Raw genomic sequence first — 9613 nt, 5'->3', positions numbered from 1 at the left:
GCTGGAATGAGGTAGGGGAGAGGGCAGAAGTGGGAAGTAACAGGGAACAAATTGGAACAGGGAATACAAGGAACTGGGTTTAAGGAAGGGAATACAACAACAGGATTAAAGAATGAACTGGGGTCATACAGAACAGTGTATCACATGATAAGGTAAGTGACAATTCCAACTCTCTAACAATCCCCATTTACAGCCTTCAGGGGAGATCATTTATCACAGTGCTGCAGCTTAATATTAAATCGGGTTTTTGCTGATCCCGTGCTGGGGATTTTTTAAATGCTCTCAGCCCCTGGCTCATAACAGGGTGAAGGAGCCCTGGCCCAGGCTCTGGCCCTGGGACACGGGGACTCTGCCGGGGGGTCCCTGTCCCCCTGTGCCACCCCCAGGGCCCCGACCCCTGTCCCCGTGTCAGGCTCTGGGGTCGATCTCATGGAACATCCTCTGGGGGAGGCTGCGGCACCGGGGGCGGGGGGACCTGGGGGTACAGGGGACCCCCCTGTGCACGAGCAGCGTTGGACTGTGAGGGGGGAACAGGGCAGAGTGACCTCCCCAGTGACCTCACACAGCCCTGTGATGTCACACAGCACCTTATGATGTCACACAGCACCCTATGATGTCACACAACACTCTATGATGTCACACAGGTCTGTGATGTCACACAGCACCCTATGATGTCACAAAGTCAATGTGACGTCAGACAGCTCTGTGATGTCACACAGAACCCTATGATGTCACACAGCCCCTGTGATGTCACACAGCACCTTATGATGTCACAAAGTCATTGTGATGTCACACAACCCTGTGATGTCACACAGCACCCTATGATGTCACACAGCCCCCAGTGATGTCACACAGCCCCTGTGATGTCACACAGCCACATGTGATGTCACACAGCCCTGTGATGTCATACAGCACCCTGTGATGTCACACTGCCCTGTGATGTCATATAGCCCCTGTGATGTCATACAGCCTCTGTGATCTGTGAAGTCACAGTCATTGCTGTGATGTCACACAATCTGCCCTGGGATGTCACACGGCCATTCTGTGATGTCACATCCTGCTCCAGGATGTCACAGCCCCTCTCTGATGTCACATAGCCACCCTGTGATGGCAGAACACACTCTCTGATGCCACAGCCTTCTCTGGGACATCACACAGCTGCTCTGTAATGTCACAGCCTGCTGTCTGATATCACAGAGCCACCCTCTATGATGGCACAGTCTCCTCTGTGACCTCACTGCCCTCTCTATGGTGTCACACAACCGTCCAGTGCTGTCACAGCCCACTCAGCAATATCACAGCCTGTTCTGTGATGTCACAGCCCAATCTGTGACCTCACACAACCCACCCTGTGCTGTCACACAGCCCCTTTCTGACATCACAGCTGCTCTCTGGCTCCATGACACAGCCACAGAGGTGCTGCTGTGCCACAGCCCCCTCTGGGACATGACACAGCCCCTGCCAGTGCTGAGCACTGTGAGCTCTGCCTGTGCCCTGCTCGTGTCCCTGCCATGCCCTGGCAGTGCCCCAGCCCTGCTGGGCTGTCACAGGAGCTGCTCCTGGGCAGAGCTGTCTCTCTGCAGCGCTGCCCTTGCCAGGAGCTGCCTCTGTGCTGGAGCCTGGCCCAGCTCAGCAGCACAGGCACAGCAAAAGGACTTGAATCACCCTCTCAGGGCTTTGGTGCTGTTTGCATCAGACTCAGTCCCTGAGAGAGTGTGCTCAAAAAACTTCTCAAGAGCTCCAAGTGAGATTGAAGCACTGAAGTTTCTCATATTTAACTAGATCCCAGTGAGGGACAGGACTGAGAAAGTGTCCCCAGGTCCCAGTTAGAGCAGAACACTGGAGGCACTGATGGCAGGTGGGGACAAAGCAGGGAAAGGTGTCTCTGGTGCTGAGCACAGCTGGATGTGTTTCAGGAATGCAAAGGGCCAAGGCCTGAGCCCCAGCCCCTGGCAAGGCAGATCCTGTCCCTCCCTCATTGCTCAGGGCTCTTCCCAGGGCACTGGGCTCTGGGGATGTGCAATGCCCAGGGCAGGACCATGGGGCAGCCCCTGCCAGGCTGCTGAGCAGGGACAAGGAGGCAATGAGGCCCCAGCACAGCAAGGCTCACTTGTCCCCTGCTGGCCTCAGGCCCAGGGCCAGCAGCCATGGCCCAAGTGCTGCAGCAGTTGGCTCTGGCAGGGCCTTTCAGCTGCTGCCCATCCCTGTGCCCTCTGCAGCCCAGGCTGTCCTACGGTGTCCATGCCCTGCCCTCTGTCCCTGCAGGCTGTCGTCATCCCCCGGCTGCCCCACCTCGCTGCCCCTTCCTTTGCTGACAGCTCTGCATCCTGCCTGCCTCTGCCTGGCCACACAAAGCCTTGGCCTTGATACCAAGAAGTTGAATTAAACTTTTACTATGCCTGTGAACTTTTGGCACCGGAACAAGGCATGCAGGGGCTGCTTTCCCAGCAGGGACAGTTGATGGACAAGATGAAGGTATCCAGCTCAAGGGTGCAGTGATAGAAGAAAACAAGGGGAACTTGGGGATTTGGGGCGGGTTTTATTGAAATGGGCAAATTGAAATACACATGTAGCAACTGAATATCAGCAAGACACTTGTAGAATAATGCGTCCACATAAGGTTAGGAGTTATCCCACATTGGACCTGAGGTCAGAGAAAATTGATGCCCTCTTTAACACTAAAATACTTTTAAGGAATCTTATTCTGATATTTTGGAGATTTGGTGACAGTGGGGCCTCATGGACCCAAGGAGTCATCTGTGATACTATGGAACCTTAAGATTCCATTGTGACCCAGCAGAACAGACAGGGAATGTCTGTGGACAGGTGCTGGCACTGCTCAGTTGTGCTGTGGGAATAGGAATCTCTCTCAGGGTGTCCAAACAGTCTGTAAAGCTGTGAAGAAAATGAATTTTTTAGTTAAGCAGTCTCCTCTATTCTTTCAATTCACTTGACAAGGATTTAGGCAGATGTTACTAAATACTTTATTTCACTGCTAGAGGGGATGGTGTTTGCCTCCCCCACAAGCAGCACTTTGTTACAGAGTAGTTTTCAGTCCCTCTGTCCTGGTCTTTTTGTCCTTCCTTCCTGGTAAAGTGTATCAACATGACATAACTTTTATCTGGTATTTAAATGGCTGGAGTGGAGTGTGCAATGATATTTCATTGCTGTGTGAGGATGATGTAGTGAAATGAGACACTGTAACCAAAACAGATGGTGCTAATCTTGAGTCTGTCTGCAAGATCTTACAGCATTTAATTAAAATGGTGGTGTAATTCCCATGACACCTTTAACTACAGTTTAAATTCTTGGACTATGAACTAAGGGCTTTCTTATGCAGATTTTCACTCATGTGAGTAGTCCTCAGTATGAGTCTCTGGTGGCTTCAGAATAGCTACTTACTTGAATGAAGCTCTCAAGATGAGACACTAATAAAACTGGCAAACATATATGGTATTTACATGTTTTATGTTCCAATTTGAAGCATAAATTGTAGACTAAAGATACTTAGCAACTACTCTCCTACGTAGAAGCAAACAAAATTCTAGATTAGAGGAATTGTTTAGACTGAGCCTAACTTCAGAGGCTGGCAAATAAAATGTTTTAAGGTACTCTGGGCAGCTTAACATCTTCCCTTGGTTGGAAGGACATTTGATGAAAGCTTTTATATTCCCTTTGTTTACCTGAAATGTGTTTGTAGAAGTGATGAGGTGTCTTGCATTGTTTGGTTGTTTTTTTTTTAAGACCATTAAAGAAAGTTATGTTTGAAGCACTTGGCAGACCTGAATTTGTCTGAGTGGCACCTTTTAGGCAGGAAACTAGGAAGTATTTTTATACTTGGTTTTTGTTTTGTTTCAAATTGGAGAAGTGTGAAAAATAAAATGACCTGAACGTTATCATGTTGAAAGTCTTTGAGAAAGCAGGGCTGGAGCTGAGGGCCTTTGTGATGGATGTCTAGTTCTTCTATTAATTATATGATCTTACCTCCCTTCCAATGTATCTTTTCTGTTTTGAAAGTAGCAGGGTAATGATTTTCTACACTCTGCAACCTCTGTCTTAGCTTTTCTTACTTTTCTGTACTATATGAAGCAGGAAAAAAATAACATATTTATATAGTTTTAGTCACTGTTTTTAATGTCAAGAAGGACAAAGTAGTTAAAAAATAGCTCTGCATTATACTTGGTGTGGCCAAATACAAGAATTTCTCAAACTTTTCATGCTTTCCCGCTTTGTCCTTCTGCTGTGTCTATATTATTGTATAATCTCTCCAAGGGAACTTTGTATATTAAAATGGGTGGAATTACTCAAGTGATCTGGAGAAGTTAATTTAGAGTTGGCCTGTCCATTTCCCATAAAGCAGAGGCCAAAAAGCATTTGGTGGAGATGGGAAATAAAAGAGGAGGTGGAAGATGAGTTTGTTTGTGTTTCATCTGCAAGGGCTGCAGAAGAGGAAAACAGTCACAGTGGCTCCCCAGCACTAATTATATCTTCAGGGTTGCTGGGTGTATGCCAGCACCAAGTTGTGTACTGTGAAATGCTACTGGAGAATTGTGATTTTTAGTAGTCTAAACTCTACCAATCTGAGTGGAGCACGATGAGATCAGCAGAAGACCCTCCCAGCCTGCCTATTATTGTGATTTAAGCCTGAAGGGGGGAAAGAATGAGAGCTTAGGTTTTCTGTCTTCTATGAATTCACAGTCGTGGATGGTGTCCTGGAGCCCTGAGCTGTGGCAGGTCCATGTGGAGGTGTCTGTATTTAGGGCAGCAGGGTGTGAAAGAGAGTGCTAATTTGCTTTCTGTGTCTCTCTGCTTGTCGGTGTGTGCAGGGGGGATCAGAGGTTTGAACACTCTCTGCTCATCTCTTTTGAGGCTGTTTCACTCTGCAGGGTGTGATGATGGTCGCTGAAACCTGAGCCTGTGTCCCTTTCCAAGGGACTCTGTGTGATCATTCTAAGGCCATGCATCTCAATAAAGACATTGGCAATGCACTGCTTTCATTAATGGCTATTTCTTGGGGATGTTTTGGGTGGTTTTGGATGCCTGTGTGGAATTTGAACACACTCCTCTACCCTGACAGCTGCTTTTGAAAACATCAGAAACAGATCTTTTTTTGTCTTGGGAATTATTCTGTAAGAAGTTGGATGTTAGTGAAGGGTTTGGGTATTACTGTTAGAGATCCAATTTCTCTGTTTCCTCACACGCTTGGCCCAGTGCATTTAGAACTGGCGTCTCACAAATATTCTGTGTCCAACTGCAGTTAGCTGAACTTGGGAAAAAACTCCATTTCAAAACAGCCCCACTTATCTGAGCAGTTGAACCCTTCACAGCACAGTCTTCCATAACACATGTTCCTTTATAAACCAAAGCAAAAATCTCATTTAATGCATGATTTGCTAACAGTGTTGGATAATAAGAAGTATTTGTAAGTCCCTTTTTTTTTTTTTTTTTTTGGTCAGGCATTTTAGTATTAAAAACATTGTAGCAACTGCAATAAGCCAAAACTGTGCATATGGGAAGAGATGCAAGGGACACAGTAGATTACATCACCTGGCAAGAGTTCTGCTTTGTTCTGCATTCATCTTTAGCCAGTTGTGAGTTAAACAGCATGTTCACAGTTTTGTCCTCAGGCTGGCAATTTTGGTTTCTGTCTCAGTGTTTCAGGCTGCTTTCAAACCAGCAGTTTTACTGATCAGAGCAGCTCTGCCCTCCCTGACCTGCTTTGCTGTCCTCAGACTTCCCGGTACAAGCATCTCTGTGGCTGCTTAATGAATCAGGTGTGGGGACTGATCTGAGTAGAGGAAAAAGTCGTTGAATCCAACCCTTGTGGGTTTGAGTCAGCCCAGCTCAGTGTGAATGTCTGAGCAGCAGCTGAGTGCTGCAGGGAGGGCACCCAGGCCAGGCCTGCTCTGGCACCAGTGCTGCTTGTGTTGGTTGGGGTGTACGTGCACAGCACTCTGGGTGCACTGAAAGTTGTGTTTATTCTGGCTGGAGCTGTCCCTGGCAGGGGAGATCCTACTCCACTCTCCCTCCCTCTCCTGGGGCTGCTCGGTGATGCCCTGGCTGCAGGATGAGTTGTCAGGGTGCTGAGCCTGGAAACATTTCTCTTTCTCTTGCATTCTCTTCTTTAAGTTGGTGAAGTGATCCCATTCACTGAGTGATTCCACAGCCAGATCCAGTATCAGGCTGGGACATGGAAATGCATGGCTGGGACTGAGGAGGAGGCTGTGTTGGGTCAGCCTGTGCTCACTGCCAATGAAGCACAAATGAAACCACATTTGGCTCTTCAGAACAGTTCCCAGAACCATAGCCCACTGCTTGTCTTGTCTGTGCAACCCCTGCTAGAGATGAAGGCCTCTTCAAACCAGGACTGTTGGTTTGTTTAAAGAAATTAGTGTAAATAAATCCCCATGTGGGTGCAGATCTTCTCCCTATAGTGTGTTAAATACTTTACACAGAATGTCAGGAGAGGCGTAGAATGTGTGTTTTGGGTGTAGTCTGCTCTTGTGTATCCCTTCTGGATTCAAATCTCTGTTTCAATTCAGTTTTAATTAACATGAGGACATAATCCAGAAGTTCTGAGGGATTACTATTGATGCTTACCTATTAAAAATTTAAACAGAAACAGACATCCCAATACATGTGCTGAACCACATCTCTGCAACTTGGACTGGGAAGCAATGTGTGAGAGCTCATTTAATGCTGCTGCTGAGTCCAAAGCCCCAGGACTTGTCTCTCCCTTTTCTCAGGAGTCTCTGTGTGGGTGGCCACTGGTGTGATCCAGGTTAGTAGTTTATCATTCCTCACAGTCCACAGAATTAGGCTCCAGGAGTTTGTTAGTGCAGAATTAAATTGGGTGCAGCTCTGCTGATTTCACTGTGCTTTCTTTGACTCTGTTTCATCCCTCCTCTGGGGGGGATGTTGGAGTGATACCTCTGAGCTGGCAGGAAGCCACAGGAGCCTCTCTGCTCTTTGAAACAGCTGAGCTCTGGCTTTTGCTGTGTGGATCAAGAGAGTGCTGCTTTTGGTAAGGTCCTTTGTTCAGTTGGGATTTTTGGTTTTGGTTTTCATCATCTTCCTGTTCCATGCTCTTTGTGACTTAGCATATGTTCTTAGCTGGTTAAGGCACAAACATTTAACTTCATTTTTTTGCAGGTTGCCTATGCTGGCACTAATTCTTGGTGTTTTGTGGTTCATAGTTGAATTCATTATTCTGTTTCAGAAACTTTGCCCGTTCCTTGTCCAAGCTATAGCTGAGGACACACATAGAACAGATGTAGATGTTTTGGAGGAGCACTTTCTCTTAGACTGTTTATTTAGAGTATGAGGAATTCCAGCACCCTGCTATGGAAAAAATAGCTTTACTCCTTCCATTTTGCCTCTTCCTCCTGCATTCCCCTGCCCTTGTTGTGCCAGGAAGGTGGCACATGGCTGTGTATCTCAGCCAGTCTGGACTATCTTTTCCCATTTCCTTTTCTATAGTTCCCAACCCTTTGGATGGCTGATCAGCATTTCTGTCTGAGTGCAAGAGCTCAATGCTGGCTGCAGGGAGCCTCCAGCTGGGGCAATCCAGGACTGGTGTCCTGCTGGCAGGATATGGGATAGCAGAGTCCCTTCTGCCCTGTGGAGCTAAAGATGCCTGGTGCTTTAGGGGCCTGCACACAATAAACCCAATTTCCCCGCTGTTCACTGTTCCATAGGTTTTTCCTCTTCCCAGTGCTGTGCTGTGTGGCTGTGTGCCTGGTGAGGCTTCTTCAGAGGACAGTTAAGTGGATAATCAGTGTTTGGGGAAAGAGCCCTTGAGGCAGAGTCCCAGGAACTGCTGTGCCTGGCAGTATACAGAAACGGGGTGAAACTATTTCAAAGAATGCATTTACAAGATCCAAGAAATACTTGTGTTTTTTACTTCTGTAGTTGGTATGATGAGCATCACCTTCAGCTCCTCAGCAGTTCACCAGCTAGCTCTTGAACCAGGCAGGCTCCTTCTAGCTACTGTGGTGGACAGAAGTAAATTTTAGAGTTTAAACTTGTAAATGGACTAAGTTTGTGGACTCGAAAAAGGAAGTCCTCTGTGTGTGATAGGGAATTTGGGTTTTGGAGGAGAAGTTGAATGTTTTTACACAGGTGATGACAGTGGGAGGAATAGTGATCCTCAAGTCTTTGGTTTTCTTTAGGAGTAAAAATTCATTCTTACAGTCAGTGTTTCCACTGCTGGCTCTTTTCCTTGTTCCTGGCAATGCCCTCTCTCATCAGAGGTGTAGCTGCTGCCCTGGAGTGTTTCACTCCTCACAGCAGAGCAGCTGGCTGTTCCTGCAGGAGCGCTTGGGAACTGAGCACCGGCTGCTTCTGGGCAGCCAAGGGAAGGTGTGAACGCTGGAAATGAAGCAGTGCAGGGAATAGCAGCAGCAGGAATGTGGTAACAGGTTGGAGAGTAGAGTACAAGCCCACTGTGAGCAGGGTATACACACACCAGTTGTGTTTGATAACAACCAGACTGTCCTGGGGGTTTCCCTGTCATGTGCTGGAGAGAGGAGAGAAAGGGGGAGGGTACAACAGGGATGGGGCAAACTGGGAGTGGAGGAAAATCTCAGAATGACAGAACACTCTGTATTGGAAGTGACCCACCAGGATCATTGAATCCAACTCCTGGCCCTGCCCAGGACACCCCAACAATCCCACCCTATGCATCCTTGAGAGTGTTGTTCAAATGCTCCTGGAGCTCTGGCAGCCTTGGGGCCGTGCCCATTCCCTGGAGAACCTGTTCAGTCCCAAAGAAAACCTTTCCCAAACATCTGGATAGCAAATCTGTTCTTTTAATTCTTCCTTGATAAGAGAATTCTGTCTGGTTGAGAGGCAGTAAATGGCAAATTCCATATTCTGCTTTTGTTCATTTGGGCAAAATAAAAAGCCCATTTGGTAAACTTGTAACATCACAATGTGAAGCTGTTTTAGCTTTTCCAGTAAGTCACAGGTTTCTTAAGTGCTATGGTACTTTGTTTGTGGCTTTCAAGTGGCCAACTTTTGGGCTGACATTGAGCTCACGTGGCCCCCAAGCAGCCTGTAGGGAATGAGGCTTATTCCCTCTCCCTGTTTGGTTTTTTTCCATTCGAACTTGTAAGATGACAATAAGATAACAATAAGGTTAGAAATTGAATGAAGCTGTTGGAAATGAATAGAATAGAAATGAATAGAAGCGAGTCAGGTTGTGGTGAAAACCTAAATGCAGGGGTAAGCCAGGTTTATTCAGTGCTGTTTATTCATTTTTTTACCTTGAAGGGCAATAAAGGCAAATCTATGAATAGGAAGATTTTTGAACTTGAATTGCGGAATTAACCAATGAAAATGAAACAAACTCTGAATATTAAATTATGAAGTAATCCAATGATGTTTTTTCTTTTTTTTTTTTGTTTCCCATAGGCTGAACTCACGGGCATCCCATGGCGTAGGTACAGCTTTGAAGGCCATGGGGACTGTGGCCCATCATTTCAGCTCCAGCCCAGGATGATCCCGTCCTGCTGAGCTCCATCCGCTGCCTGCAGGCCAGCCTGCCGTGCCAGTGGCGCCGGGACGTCGAACCCGACTGCCAGGAGCTCTGGATATTCTGGGGGGACGAGCC

Source organism: Erithacus rubecula, assembly GCF_903797595.1.
Source record: "Erithacus rubecula genome assembly, contig: scaffold_490_arrow_ctg1, whole genome shotgun sequence".
NCBI classification, from domain to species: Eukaryota; Metazoa; Chordata; class Aves; order Passeriformes; family Muscicapidae; genus Erithacus; species Erithacus rubecula.
Note: the sequence above shows the minus strand (reverse complement) of the source record.